Genomic DNA, 16849 nt, shown 5'->3' with positions numbered 1-16849 from the left:
AAAGAATGGGGAGAAAGGAAATAAAAAGAGAAAGAAACAGTCAAGAAGAGGAAAGAGATTGTATAATATAATCTATGTGAGTAAGATTCTGGCAACGATTCGATTTATTAAGACCTTGTTTCTGTCTTTTAATATAAATCATTTGACACATCAATCTTTTGTTATAGGAAGATTCGCCATCTAAAATTTTAACTTTATTCCATTTGAAATTGTGGTCAAAATTGATACGATGATCGGTTATGACAGCAGGAGTACCCGTCTTTTTCTTAATATCAGAGATATGTTCATGTAATCTCATACTCATTTCTTTTAGTCTGACCAACATAGCTAGCTTCACAATTGTTGCAAGAAATTTTATATACTAGGTTTTGATTAGACAGTAGTTCCAATCTGTGTTTTCTTCTCTTAATAAAACTTTTTAACGTGTTGAGGATAGAAAAGGCTAGTTTACAATGAAACATATTAGAAACGGGAAGGAAACTTTCGGAAATAGATTTAACGTAAGGAATTGTGAAATATTTATCTTTAACATGTACATTATGTGTAATATGTTTGTTGTGCAGATGGTATTTTAATCTTTGTTTAGTTGTGAAGAAAAAAAATAAAAGAGAGAGGATAACAATTGTTTAAAAAAATATGAACAGCTTCTATCTTTTTTTGTTGAAATCGAGGATGTTCAGTTTTCTTTTTATGTGTAAAAATTTGAATTATTTTTAAAATATACTTATTCGTATAGTATTCATTCTTTTATTTTATATGAATTATGTTGTTTTAATTCTTTGTAAATAAATAGTGCCTTTCAATTAATTTTTTAAAATTCAAATTAAGAGCAGTTTAACACATACAATACTTATACTTATAATTTTTCCAATATATACATCCATCGTGTACTTACATCTGATCACAGATGATGTCGATAGAACTCAACGGACAATATTTTCAAAATTGATGTACATTACAATGTATCTACTGAAGGAGTTATCATAAATGGAACTTACACACAGACCATGTCTGTAATTGCGTTATTGATTTTGGCGTCAGCTGCAAAGGGTTAATTATTACATAGCATATTCGTATATAATATACTATGGAACGTAATTAATCAACCACGATGACACGAATGCCGACCATAATTTCTACGACGCTCGAATAGTACTGATATCTCGGAGCGTTATCGCGTCGCGGCCGCGTTATCTGTGCGGGTCATCGTTTTCAGCATACATGCCATGGAAGTTACGAGATTGAAACGAATACGGATGCATTTCTCCGTCAGACCGAGCTCATCCATGAACAGACCAGATGGGGAGTGCAGCATTAACGTGGATGCGATGCCGCGGCCGCGACCGGGAAGCCAGGACGGTACGTACGCTGGTCAGGGTACGCAAAAGGAGGAGGCAAGTAGGTCAGTAGGTGACTCGTGCTAAACAGTGCACCAGGAGTGTCCCGACATTGACCTATATGTCTACTTCGTGTGTGCACCCGCCCTCTCCCTCCTGTGACCCTTCCTTCTCTCTGTCTCACTGCCCTGCTCTCGTCCTTATCTCTTTCTCACTCCTTCTCGTTACCTCTCTCCCAGCATCCCCTCCAGCGATGCACTTTCCAGCCAATTGCATATAGGGTCCGCTTGCAGTGTGTCGGAGTGCACTTGCCCCACTCTACCCGGACGACACCCCGGCGCCGAACAGCCACCACCGCCACCGCCACCGCCACCGCCGCCTCCGCCCCACGACCTCACTCTCTCACTCTCTCTTTCTCTCCTCTCTCTCTCGCGAGCTACCAGCGGGCAATGGTACGATCGATGCCCTACACCGAAGTGACGAAACTCGAGGCCAAACGTAAGGCTCTAAAGTACCCTACTGAGCTTCTTACTCTGCATCCTCGTATATGTATCGCAGGTTATTCTCTTTTTTTTCTCCCTCTTCCGGTGTGCACACGTGACAACCGACTTTTTCGTAAATGCGATTGACGCAATATGAAAAAAAAGAATCCCGGGAGAGGTTTTTGTTGACGTTCGTTCAGTGAAAAAAATTCTTAGAATCCCTAATGCAATAATGCTAATTTAATTCTTTATAGCAAGAGAAACTCCACAAAGTTCTAGCAGTTGATAGTAAACAAGAACCCGCCGAAAAACGTCAGAGTAAGTTATATAGGAAAGAACGGTTTTGTTGAGTATCTAAGAATTTAGCTGGATACAGATTCAAAAATAATTTTGTTAAACCATCAAAATAATTACGTACTCTCTAAAACTTTTAGAGTAAAAGCTCATTTTTATAAAGTTAAAAAGTGAACTATTTTTTGAGGACTCGACTGTCTCAATTTTCACTCTTTAGAATGAGATCCTATTCCAAAGAATTTAGAAAGTATAGGAATGTCAAACATAATAAGCAATGCTGCAAAAAATTTTAACATTCTATCAACCAGTTGGAGCATCCTACATACTTATTTTGATGATATCCGTATATCTAGCTAAATTTTCAAATACTTTAGCAAAACTCTCCTTTCATTATTATCAAATTAATTGAAGCAGTATCACCCGATCTTGCTCTTTAAATTCTTTGGAATGGAATCTCACTCTAAAGAGTGAAAATCGAGCAAGCCTTGAAAAAGAGTGACTCAATTTTCAACGTTTAAGAGTGAGATTTCATTCTTCAGAATGACAATTCATTCTAGAGGTTTTAAAAAAGTATCTAGATGCTTATCAATCGCAAATTAAACAAAAAATTTAAACTTCAGACAAATCAAAATATGAAAAATTCAAAGGAAGAATCGTCTCGACGAAGTCCGTAGTTGGTAAAATTCCTGTTGTAGACATAAACTCGTGTACTTCGCACGTTATAAACTTAACCATTCTGGCTCTGAATGCCACGCGCTTTCAATTGAGATCTCGTTCTCGTAGAGTCTCCATCCATCCTAAGGGCATTCCGGTGCTTATCTGCTGAACAGCTGCAAAGCCGAGCGTTCGCCATCGCGATCTCATACCTGTTCCACACGAGATGCGTTCATCGTTGTCGTTGACCTTGGAGGGGACAACACAGTAATTAAACGTTTCGTAACGCAATCTGCGTGCGCGGGTGCGTGGCGTCAAGGCATAGCCTTGCGGAAATATAAATGGCATGCCTGGTGGCACACAGGAAGACGAAGACGGCGGAAAGGCACGAAGAAGTAAAAAAAAGAGAAGAAAAAAAAATCAGAATTAAGGTTGAGCTCGGCTAATCTAGTCGACATTCGATGTACTCATGATGTAAGAATACAAGGTATTTCGTTCTCGAGATGTGCAGTCAATAACCAATCAGAAAATTAGTCCAAAATGTCATAAACCAATATAGAGGTGCTATTAAAAATTTATTCATACTTTATTGAGAAACTCACTTAATTGAATCTTTTAATTTAATGTTTGGATGTGAGCGAATCAAATCCTTGGTTTATGCAATAAAATAGTTCCTGATGATAAACATTTTGACATTTGATAAACTTGTTAATCAGAAACAAGTAAAACGTTACAATAATCAAATGTTGTGCTTGCTTGCATGTTTTGCTTCAATTAAATTATTTTATTGCGTAAACCAAGGATTTTGTGTTTGTCCATATTTAACTAAGAAATTAAAAGATTCAACTAAATGGATTTCTCAGTGTATCAATAAAAAATTTTACCTCAAAATTATATTCTACCACCATTATGCGCAATGAAACATCTTGTAGTCTTACATCATAGATGCACTTTTCTCATGTAGAAAACAGCTCCTCTCTTTTCCCCTCTCCTGATCCTCTCGTGCGAGAAGTGCGTGCCCTCGAGATAAAGGTAAAAGGGGTACCGCGCCCACACGCGGATTGCGTAATGCACTCGCACTGTCTCGTGTGGGAAGTCCTACGTTTTATTTCACCGCGCGAAACGGTATCGCTATACGGCGAGTATAATGAATATCATTCATATATTACGTGTCCCGACCGTGGTGGTGGCCTTTTGTTGACGCTCTCGGGAACGATACGGCGACGGTAATTATATTATGGAAATGATGTAGTCACGGGAACGCGGTAACGACCATAGGGAGAAACATCGTGACCGGCGAGGCGACCATGCATTTTTTACTTTGACGCTACTGAAATTGAAGTGAAGAGGGTACGTAAAATGAGACTTTTAGCATCTCTCAATTATCACATCTGAACAAACAAATAAATACATTGGAAAAAAAAATTTACTAAATCTTAATAATTTCTTTGAATACTGCTAAATAAATACTAAAGCAAATATTATACTTACTTTTAAGTAAATAAATATTTATTCAAAGAATGATAATTAAATCAAATTAAAATAACTTTGCATCAAATAAATATATATTTACATTTAAGTAAGTAGTTATTTAAAACTATTTAAACAAATATTTATTTAAATTTAATAATTTTTCGGTGTATAAAAATTTTCAAAATCGAATTAGATAAGCATTACATTAAAAAAGAATAATTGTATATAAAACACATTTGAGAATTATTGTAATAACAATTATAAATTGAATTTAGATCGATAAGAATTAATCAAAGAAAAGAATTAATCCTATTTTCGATTAAAACGACAATATTTCTATGGAAATTTACAAATACATTCACTTCAATTTTCATAATAATTTTTCAACTCGCATCGTAGCTTGAAGACAGAAAGAAAAATCAATATGAAACAACGCGACGAGGAATCGCAATTTCGCCGCTCTTGGCCGGACATGCAGAGAAGCTAGCAGATAAAAAATTTCCACTGAAAACAAGTTGTATCTTTCTCCCTCCTCTTTCCTTTCTAAAGAACGAAGACTAAAGACGAAGATAATGTTTTTAAAGTATAAAATAATATGTTCTCTACAAATGATATTTCTTTTTACAGTCAATGATTTTATCGAGTATTTTTTTAGAATTCAGTTACAACACATAGAAAAGAGTATCGGTACAACTTTGTTATCGTCACGAATGCCTGTCCTTATCGTATTGTATTTAAAAGTTTTACGTATCTACTGCGTTGCGCTGGTCATGCACACGGCCTACGACTCTTGATTTTTTTTTTCTTTCTTAAGTTTGTCGTGATGCTATTAATATTGCGAAGTAAATCAAATACGTCACGTCTCGCGACCGATAAAGTTTTAAAAAGTGAGTCAGTCAGCTAAAAAGCCGATTTTTCATAACGCAAGATTTCGACATTTCTATTCTTAAATAAGGAAGAAATATTTCAGTGCATTATAATAATTTTAACTAACCTTCCTGACGCAAAAATCTGTAATGTAATTAATGATACCTGAGTTTACATAAAATCCATTTAATTTATATTAAATAATTAATTAAAAGGCATAAATTAATTTCAAGGAATCAAAATGACATAATTCGTATAAAAGAAAATTATAGTACTAATTGTAAGTATATTTTAATAGGAATAATATATAAATTTGCAAATGTAATGTAAAGAAAATTGAATTGTTTAATATTTTTCACAAAGAGAGTTATTGTCAAGTAGATTCGACCTGTGTTTAAGCTAGTAGAACTAAATCAGCAAAATTAAGTTTTGGAATTTTTGGAACATTTACTATTTATTTTTAAATTGTAAATTAAAAATTTATTTTATCTATCCATTAAAACTAATGTTGTGTGTCATTTCGAAAAAAGTCGCAGCGCACTTAGCTTAACATTAAACTGATAAGATTACTTAAAAATAAAAGAAGAAAAAGTTATATAAAATTAAATTTATTTTACACAGTAAAAAAAAATTTGTGTTTGTGTTGGAAATGCAAATACGAATTACGTTGCACTCAAATTCTTATTAAAATTTTATATATGTCGAATTTTTAACATATTCGAATGTTAATTTAATATAACGTTGATTATATATTATTTAAATAGTTTGTGTTAAGTTAATATTCAATATTTCTTAGTGCCAAAATAACATAGATAATAAATGAACAAAAATAACGTGTTTTAAAACGTAAATTCTAAGATAAACGTATAAATAAAATGTGTTAATTTAATACATCATAAACATTAATTTTATTGAAAAAATATGATTTTGTGATTTGTTTACTAACTGTGTCAGTATTACCTTTTTAAAAATTATATTTGTATCACCCTCTAACATACTTATCTTGTCTTAAAGTAATACAAATTTGACTGAATCGTTTAAGACACGTGAAATGTGTTAAATTCAACACAAATTCTTCAATGTTAATTTGTAGCATTAAAAATAAGTATTACGTATTTCCAAGAAAACCGTGCCGTTGATAGCTTAATATAGGTACAATCAAGCTCCGTAGGGTGAAGATTCCTTACATCGTGAAGACTCCCAAGTTCTTAACATTGATGTTCTCTAACCGGAAGTACAATATTTCTCCCTAACATCATAGAGAGACGCATATTGCGCGAGTCGCACGCGTCGTAGTTCCACGCTCGAACAATAACGTATCGCCGATCCGTCCGTGCGTGTTCGCCGCAATTGACTAAAATTACGTGGTCGTGCCGCAATTGCTGCAATACTATCAATTCCGCATCGATCGACGGCTCGATTCTCGAGTGTAAGAGGTCGCACGACCGCGGCGGCGTCCGACATGTCGGAAGATCCAACGATGAAATTCGCGCCGCGAGAGAGACGGTCCTTGAGAGAGCGCATAGAAATCGAAACGCGCGCGCATGATCGCGCAACTGCGAGATATCTTAATTGCTACCCGCATATATGAGTCGTCTCGCGAGAGGATGGGTGGCGGTGGCGGTCGCGGGCACAATGGTGCGCCGTGCAATCCCTGTAACTAAATTATCAGTACGTGTTTAATTAAGCGCGGGGCAGCGCACGGCTCGTGCAACGAGCTGCTCCCGGCCAAGGTCGTCCCGCAGCCGTGGTGAAGTAATTGGCGAACCGACACGGCGTGCCTCGAGAACGACGATGCCTCGGATATAATCGCCGTTGCGGGAATCGCCACTGTTCGTGGCAAGACTCTTAAAGTCGGGGAAAAGTGGACGACAGAGGTGTAGAGGCGCGTTAAGGAACCCCACGAAAACTTGTAATTCACGTGAGTAAAAGGAGAAAACGAAGCGCGGCGAAAGAGAAACGCGCAAGTACGTTTTATATTGAGTTGGAACGAAAGTTCGTAGCGCTGCGAGAACTTCAAAATTCAAGCAGCCGTAACTTCGTTGAGAACGAACGAAATTTGAGTTTGACAAACGGGTTTTCAAGCTTGATATATCTCTACTTTCGAAAGGTTAAGATGTTTTGTGAGTTTTTATAAGTTTTTAGTAACGTTTACATGTAGAAGACAACTACGAGATGAGAGTTACGTACCAAAGAAAACTTGTAAAAATGTTCGATTCTCTACTAAGCTTAAAAGTTTTCCCTTCAAAATCGTGTTTATAAAATGTTTCTAAGATTTTTTTGTTTGAGGAATTACTCTGCGGATTAAATAAGAGAAACATTTTAACTTTAATTATTCATGTAACTCCGTTAAAAATCATCATCGTATCGCAATTATTATAAAAACAAAATTCTTAAAGCTGAAACTCTATTGTATAATTACCAAATTTTTTGAAATATGTTTTAAAAACACATACATACCTTACCTAAGTTCGTAATATGCAATGCAATTCGACAAAGTAAGAGGCCAAAAAGCGAGCAACAATAATTGTATCAAATAATTAAATTCTACTTTATTGTAGTAATTATGATAATAAAATTTCGTGTAATCATAACAATCCGATGCGAGATACAACAGATGTAACACCAAATTAATTTACAATATATAAAACTTATTAATTTATAATATATTAAGCAATATATGCTTTTAATATGCTATGAATTAATAAGTAAAAATGAATAAATAAATAAAGCATGTAGACACGATACAAATGAAATAACACTACGAACGTTTGTTTCAACCCAATATTTCCACGAGCTTGAACAAAGATATCTATAGTTACGTTATATCCTTGCTCGTGTAGTCAGTCTCGTAATTCGAAAACTCATCAAGTTGCACGGATTGCCGATTGCTCTGATAATAACGCTAAATTATTCAGATAATTTATACAGCCAATAGAATATAATTACTACTTGCATGAAATATTTATAGACAGTTATGTGACATATTACTTTGATGTCGCACAACATCGTTAATGCCGTTGCAATAATCGACTAACAAATGACGGGAACAAAAACGTCATCAACAACCTATTTTTCAAAAACAATCGCACTCGTTCGTGCGTAAAGTGGTAATTGATTTGATTTCGCTGAGCATTCGCACAATAACGGAAATATCCACTTATAAATCTGATTCCACTTTATAGTGAAAATTATTACAGTAACGCGCCGAACACTCGTCATACAATAATTATTGTATTAACACGTGCCGTTTAACATTGAAAGAAATCTTAGAAATCCCCCTCCCCTCATGCTTCGTTTCCCATGAGTTATTTTCTCCGACATAATGAATTGCGCGATATACGCAGTTTCGAGTGAGACATTAGAATTTCAAGCACATTTCGACAAGATCCTCTAAATAAGCTGAATAAATAAGCAATCTACTTTGTTTACTGATGAAAAATTAATTTTCCCTTTGTCACTCACTTATCAGCTACTTATCGTCAATCGTAGTGTGTCACTGTGTCAGGGACGATAATTTACAATGGCTATTAAACGCGAGCGCGTGTAAAAGGTGTTCTTTTTCACAGGTCGGCCGACAAACCTAAAAAAAAAACCCGTCAATGCCGCGAATCGCAAACGTATTTTCTGCGTGCTAAATAAGTAGCAGTCGAGCTCCTTTTTTTTTTTTTTCACCAGGTCGAACGGAACGTAGATAGTAAATAGCTTGTCAATTATGCGTATCGATTTCCATATCGCTGATGGGTGATCAACACCGGGAAGCTCGACGGAGGCAGATCCAAGCGCGATTCGCACGCGGGAAGAAAACCGCAGAGGCTTAGCGATGCGTGAACAAATAGCGACGCGGCCTTCGTTCGTGGCACATAGCTCACGCTATATGGAGTAGGTGTGTCCTGTTTCCGCGGCGAGCAACGCCAATGTCACTGGGTCGACCAGGCGCATTCTGCATTCGCCATGAGAAACCGGCAACAATGCGCGGTGCAACAATTGCGTAACGCGATTGCATAATTGCGCTCCGCACGAGAACAGCGCGCAGCGCAGCGCTGTGCGCTCCTCCCAGATTGCATGCTGCAACGATCAATAAACTCCGTTGCATCAAGAGTGTATATATACACGTATAACACGCGTCTAGAAGCGTGCGTTTAGTTGTCAACCGCACGCGTGCCTACGACAATCGGACGTCACTTTGTCGTGCCGATTGTCCACTCAATCGTTAAAAAATTGAGTGATCTCTCTTATTGACGAGAAAAAAAGGGGCGAGTGTAATAAACGTTTTACTAGTAAATAATTATCATCAAGGATACCTATCCTTCAATACACACGATGAGTTTTCCGATTCTTTACTACATATTATTATAATAGAATATGTCGTTCGTGTCTTTAATTTTCATTATTTTTAGGTCCAACTTTTCATTTTCTAGTCAATTTATGGTTTAGACTTAACCATACTTATATAGTCACTTTTAAAGTTATCACTACATAAATCATCAGTTTAAAGATTAATTATAACTAGAAAATACAATTTCTACATCATTGTCAGATTAATCTAATCTAATGGTAAGTCTAATCATAAGTTAATCAGAAAATGGAAAATCGAGCTTTACAAGTATAAAAATTTTCAAGTAATTTTTGTATTTTAACCCTAATTGAGTATTTCCTAATCGAAAAAAATGGATTCTCCAATCTCCTTAACTAGTATAGCAAATCTAATGTACTTCAAATTAACCTTAGAATATATTGAACTAATGAATTATAGCAATCGTTACTCAAGAAAAAACTAAAAGATCTCAAAATAAATTTCCGCCCTCTAAAAGTTAATGTACTTTCACTCAAAAATAGCATAATTAAATGTTTTTTTTCACTTTGAAAATCAAAATCCACACAAACAATAAGAATTATACACTAAGAAGTATAGTCTAATTGAATTAAATAGTAATTCTGGTGGAAAATGGACACAAATCAGAATTTTCTAATTAAATCTACTAGAATTTTAGTTGAGATAATTCTTAGGGCATCATTATTATTCTAATAACAATAAGAATTCTAATAGATTTTATCACAAATATTATATCAATCAGAATTTCAGTTATCTCAGTTAGAATTCTAATAAACTTAAATTAACAAAAAAATTCAAATTCGTCCATTTTCAACCAGAAATTTTTTCAGTGTATAATTAAAATTATGTAAGGCTGCAAAACATTTGTTATAAACAATTTTTCACTTAGTTGAAGAAAACGTCTATTGCAATGGGACCAAGTCTACTGGAGCTACCGATTAAGGTTATTATTTTTAGAAAGTATTTGTAAGATTGTGTTGTACTAAAAGAAAGGAAAGGATGGAAGCCATTATTTAATCAGGTGCTTCTAATATTTCAGAGAAAAGAAACGCGGAGGAACGACCGATTGTGTGGACTAAAGGATATTCGTATTGTCATCCGAAAACATTTGAAACAGGATACACAAGAAAAGCAGGGACATTGTATCTGCCTGTTCACAGTACGTCTTTCACAGTATAGAACTAAGATTTTCACTTTCGACATCACGCGATTACGTTACTCCACGATTATCGGCGATGAATCGCACGAGGTAAACAAGTCGCATCAAAATTTCTCGCCCACATCTCCGAGATTTCTTTCCGCTCTTCTCGCTCTTACCAATCAGGAAAACCGGCAACGCTTATAACTGCAGGACATCCTGGCTGTGTGCGATACCGCAGGTCGAATATCTAAATAGCGAATGTGTATGTCCTGTGCCCACGCTCGCGAAATTCTATCTCGTTAATTGGCGCGAAACCCGAGCGTATGCGAACGAGAAGGAAAAAAAAAAAGAGACGGAGAGGAAGAAACGTCTCGTCCTGCGTTTCGATACTAACGACGGTGCATTTGCAATTAGATACGGTGCACGCCGCTTCTGAGAAACGACATACCGCACCTGAGAACTCCCGCCTTATATTAATGACGACTAACGACGGTCGACAGTTTACTATGGATATTTTTCTATCCTTGCGCGATCTTACCGATGACGCTCGCGGGAGATGATAAAAATAGCGAATAGTGGAAACGCCTTCCGGATTATAGCATAATCGTATATTTCTTTTTTCAAAGCTTCTTTGAGAAGATATTTTTGTTATTACACGTTTTCAAATCAACAAAATGTTTATTCTACTGCTAAGAAAGGTTATTCTATTTACTTTCTTTCTTTTAATTAACGGTTATTAAAAAAAATATTTTCTTAACAATCTTACACGAAAAAAAATTATTGAAAATAGCCAAACCAAAAATTCTGATGAAATCAATCAGAATTTCGGTTATTTCAATTAGAATTTTAGTAAATTTAACCAAAAAATTTTCTAGTTAGTAAGAGAAACCGGAGTTCCATGGATCACGGGGTACCATGGGTCATTGACTGTTTAAGGAAATCCAGAATGTTTAAGTTGGTACAATTGGTATCATATGTTATTCAGTTGCCCATGCCATGTATCTAGATGACAGTGATTCGCTTCCATTATCTTTCCATACACATGCTGATAAAGAATTTCGTAGTGCGAAAGTAATTATTTTACTTGTCAAAATTTTTTATACGTTGTTTCTACAAAGTATAATATAGTTGTTACATACGTGATTCTATACATTTTACACATTTTCTCTGCAATGCAGGTAATCATTTATTGTTTATTTCTATGTTATATTTCACCATCTTTTATTATATATTCGACACATCGGGGCACCATGAGCCCATCTGTTGCTGGGGTACCATGGATCATATACTAATAGGTGTCTAGAACAATTTGCGTAGCTGCAGAACTGTATATGCATAAAGAATTATGTAAATTATGTATTTTACGCGTGTCTTTATGATAAAAATGTAATTAGATAAATCTCTTTATAATATGGTTACGTATAAACTATGCAAATTTATCTGAATAGGTTCTCATCAGTTTAGATTAGGTTAAGTTTTCGTGATGAAATTGAGCAATACAAATTCTTTTATATTCTTTCAGAAAATACGATATTATATATATATATTATATGTCTGACCCATGATACCCCATGCCCGGGGTACCATGGGTCATTTCTAAAAATTTCTTTTCCGATTTTTATTTAAAAACCAAATTAATATTTATGAAAAATGCTCAATAAATCTTAAAATATACATTATCTCTTAATTATATACAAAATTGAGATCAAGAATCTTACATTTTAATGTATTCTTTATTGTTTGAATTTTTGTTTTTTATTTTGATTTTTATTTTGTTCTTTATTTAGATTTTTTATTTGTTTTTTAATTTTATTTTGAAAGATATTATAATTGATTGAAAAAGTGACTTCAAATAACGAATAAATCGAATTTATTTTAATTTAGTAATCTTAATTAAAATATAATATTATACTTATTAAGATTTAGAATATATTTTAAATAAATAAATTTGATGCTTTTTACGTAACAAACTTATACAGTTATATAATTTTTTTAAATTCTTGAAACAAGTAATTATTACTGGCTATATATACGAGTATATATATTTTTGTATGTATATACGATACAGGCTCTACAGTTTAGTGACTCTAGCAGATGTCTGGTCAGTTTGTAAAATGACCGTCATCGAAGATCAAATGTAAATGTTAGTGGACCTGGAAAAAAAAGAAAAAAAAAAGAATAGATTCAAAAGACAGACTACAGTAGTTTCGGACTTGCACGGATTCGTTGAAAAATGCAATGCTTGAGAAATGATTAATCTTCTTCTCCTGACTTCTATATACCTGAGGTATATTCTACGTGCCTTAAGAAAGTGAAATGGCTAAGACGTGCTTGGAACACCCTGTATAACTAACAAGTCTAGGATAGCCTGCGGTTTAAAACGGCAGAAACCTTGTTGCACTTTGAGATTTCGCGTCGCATCTGTGTTAGCGCTCTTTCTCTCTCTCTTTCTCTCCCACATCCTCCCTCTCTTCAGAAATCGCGATGCTCGCTTTGGAAGACCCTGAACTACGCTGAACGCTGAGGTAAGGAGTATGGAAGCTAGAAGAATAACAGGAGCAACGTATAAGGCGTCGTCTGATGCGATGCATGGTGCAGAAGGACGGCGTTACGAACGAGAGGAAGCAGATACGAGCGAGAGAAGGAAAGGGAGAGCGAAGGACAAGAAGAATGAGAGAGCGAAAGAGCGAGAGAGAGAAAGAGAGGAGCGATAAGATGGAGGGAGAGGAACACGTAGCAGCGTGGCTCGTCCTTGGACTTATATAACGAGGAAGAGACCAACAGGGAGAGCAGAAAGAAAGAGAGAGAGAGGTTCGCGAAAGAGAACAAAATGCTGCGTGGATGGTGTACACGGATTAAAAATGAAGGATAAAGGAGGGCGACGTTGTTGGAACGTGTAGCCTGCAATCCTATTCAGGACAAAGAAATCCCGGAATTTTGTGGGTCCTCTTAGAACGAACGGCAGGTCAGAAAACTCAGATGCACTTTTGCTCTTTACACCCGCCTTTTCCGCTTTCCTGTCGTTTCCTCCTCTTTTTTGTCTGAACCGAATTTTCGTTTCAACCGCTCACCACCACTGCTTCTTCACAAATTCTCTTTATCGAGAGACGAGCATCAATACACAGAAATTCTTTTATAAATTCCGAACCTCCTACAACTACATCTCTTTCCACTTTTTGTGTAATACCCCGACGCAGATAGACATATGAAATATCTCTAGCATTCCTCGGCGAGCGTTTCGCAGATGCATTCTTTTGCGAATTTAAAAGCGATGTCTCCTTTTTCCTCTTATTTTACCTGCAGATTTTGGTCGTATATTAAAATTCACGAATGTTAAGTACGAACGAATGTCTCAACTGATCGCGGATTATCCCATAAGACGAACCGCCGCGCTCGAGCGCGTCGTCTTGAAAAGCGAGAGGAAAGTAACGAGGCGACGAGGTATGCGAAGAAAAGAGCAGCGAGAAGCGAGAACGAGGCGGAGGAGTCGTGGCCGTGATCTCGTGGAGACCGGAATGAATGCAGAAAGGTCATCGGTTGGGTCGCACGCCACATCCACCGCGCCAAACTTAGAAACGAGACGCTCCCGCAAACGCAATTTTACTTCGCGCGTGTTCGCGCGTATTCACGACCTCATCGCGCTTCCTTTCTCTCTCGCCCACCCAAAAATCGTAACGTTATAATTGTGACGTCCAAAAACCAAACGGGGATCATTACACACTGAGAGAAAGGTGTTTGGTATTTGTGACTACATTGAAAAAATGTGTGTACTAAATTTTAATTAAATCATTTATCTGAATAATACCAACTAAATGTTTACTAAATATAAAGATATCTTTGACAAACACTATTAATTTGATTAAACTATCATATATTTTATTGAGTAAATATTTATTTACTGTTTATAGTTAGTATATATATTATTTAAGCAAATATTTACTAAAATTTATTATTTTTTCTCAATGTATAATTGCACGGTAAATATTAATTATATGTAGTTAGTAGCTCCATTTTTATAATTATTCCTGTAAAGTTATTATTACTATTTTAATATTAGTGTAATAATAATTATATTTATAGAGTGAGAGAGAGAGAAAAAGTTTAATCAAAAACATTCGATTAGCATGACCGAAAATGACTATAAATTACTATTATAGTTATATTATTAATTGTATTATTAGTTGAGTAACCATTGTTTTCTCTAAGTGTTTTGTAAAATAAACAAGCAGAGGGGAAACTGAAGAAATTACTGAAGGAAAAAATTGTTCATTAAACTAAATTATTCTATAGTTGTCTTTATTTCTTTCGTTGGAAAATATATTTAAGTCATAATACTTGACTTAAATATGCATACATTCTTTATCGAAAGAAATAAAGATGAATTAAATTAACTTAACCAAATTAACAATTTTTTTCGCAGTGTATAAATTAATCATATCTCTCTCTCTCTCTCTCTCTCTCTCTCTCTCTCTTAAGACTAAAATTAAAAAATTTATACACAGTTGAGTTCAATTAGGCTTTCAAGAGATTTGTTTATCATTAACGCATGAATCTGTATCACGTTAAACTCGTCGCGCTGAAACGGCCGACATGAATTAACGGGATTAATGAGCAATTTGAGCTATGTGATACGTATAATCGGATGGCATAATAGATCAATCGTATAAAGTACGACGCGAGTGTGTTATGATAAAATGGCTCGGATTGACTGGTGATCAATTTCGCGTAACGAAATATCGAACGAATCGTTTAATTCGACAGTCGATTGCGCTAATAATCGTCGATTGTTAAATCACGGAAGTATCAGGTTAACTCTGTGAATTGTTCAGTTGATTCCACGTTTGTTCTCAACTCAAACGGATCGATCGGAACATTGGTTTTGTTTGCCCAATTAATTTTTATTGTTTAGTAGCAATTTACCTCGAATTCTACAGTTTCTCTTGTTTTACGATAAATAATCTGATGAAATTTTCAAAATATAATTCAGCTTGTAATAATAATAATACTAATTATAATTCAGTAATAATAATAATTATTATTATATTCAAGAAATAAATAAGAGTTCAGAATAATTTATATAACAATCTGAATTTATCTGTTTCGTTTCTTTGAACAGTTTTATTTTTAGCACTAATTTACTCTGAATTCTATAGTTCCTCTTGTATTTAATGAAAATAATTGTAAGTCTGATTAAATTTCTGAAATAACTTGTTTCGTAATAATAATACATTATTCAAACGCAGAATAAATAAGAACTCACAGTAACCTGTAACCTGTAATATGTATCTTAATCCATCAGTTTTATTCATTTAAGTTTTTTTTTAGCGCTAACCTCTCTTGCGAATTCTATATAATTTCTCTTAAAACAGTCTGATAATTAAATTTTCGAAATAATTCGACTTATAATAAAAATAATATATTATTTAAACGCACACTGAAATAATAATTTAACTGTTGTAGTAAATTAAATGGTAAAATATGGCAGAACATTTTTAATTGGTTGTAGCAGCCAATTTTTAGTTGTGTTAACCAATCCGTAATATCGATATAGGATTTCGATAGGCTAACGTAAGCAAAAAAAAAAATTGCTGAACACAATTAAAAATGCTCTATCATATTCAGTCAATCTTTCTCTTCAATATAGAATAAAAATTTGCAGTCTAATCTCCTGTTTAATTCAATTACGCGTAAGCAACTTTTGAAGACAATATTTTTAGTAGTAAATTATCTCGATTTCAATAGAGTTCTTATACTTATTCAACAAAAAATAATCTGATAGTTAATCTTTCAAAATCACTCCGTTTGTAATAATAATAATAACAATACATTATTCAAAAGTAGAATAAATAAGAATTCGCAGTAACCTGCCTCTCAATCCACTTAATCATACGAAGAGGGGTCCCGAATTACCCAGGGCAGGGCAAGGCAGAACAAAAGTTTTAACCTTGCGGTCGTTTTTCCCCACGGCAGGTTGCTGCATCGAGGGGCGACAAAATTTTCCCCGCCTCGATTCATGATCGAAGGGACTGCGATGCGCACCGGAGGAGGAGGAGGGTTGAACTCGCCGGCGACGCGGGAGGGTTAATTCGCGGCGGCTTGAGGTAGGGCGCGCACGAGCGGACGGCAGGTGTCGCCACGTCGCGACGCGAACCGACGCCGCATGACGGGGCGAGGCGAGGTGGAGCCGAGAGGCACGGCGAGGAACGGAGTACGAGGAAGGGGGGGTGTGAGAGAGAGAGACACGCGGGCCAAGGGGGGGGGGGGG

General features: G+C 35.3%; 1 protein-coding gene across 1 annotated transcript in view; it reads right to left on the bottom strand.

Annotated features, from left to right (window-relative positions):
* usp (retinoid X receptor ultraspiracle) overlaps positions 1 to 16849 on the bottom strand; it is a 98553-nt gene that overhangs the window by 80456 nt on the left and 1248 nt on the right. The gene's annotated exons all lie outside the window — the stretch shown is intronic.

Source organism: Cyphomyrmex costatus, unplaced genomic scaffold, assembly GCF_001594065.2.
Source record: "Cyphomyrmex costatus isolate MS0001 unplaced genomic scaffold, Ccosl1.0 scaffold102, whole genome shotgun sequence".
NCBI lineage: Eukaryota > Metazoa > Arthropoda > Insecta > Hymenoptera > Formicidae > Cyphomyrmex > Cyphomyrmex costatus.
Note: the sequence above shows the minus strand (reverse complement) of the source record. Positions and strands in the feature narration are given on the sequence as shown.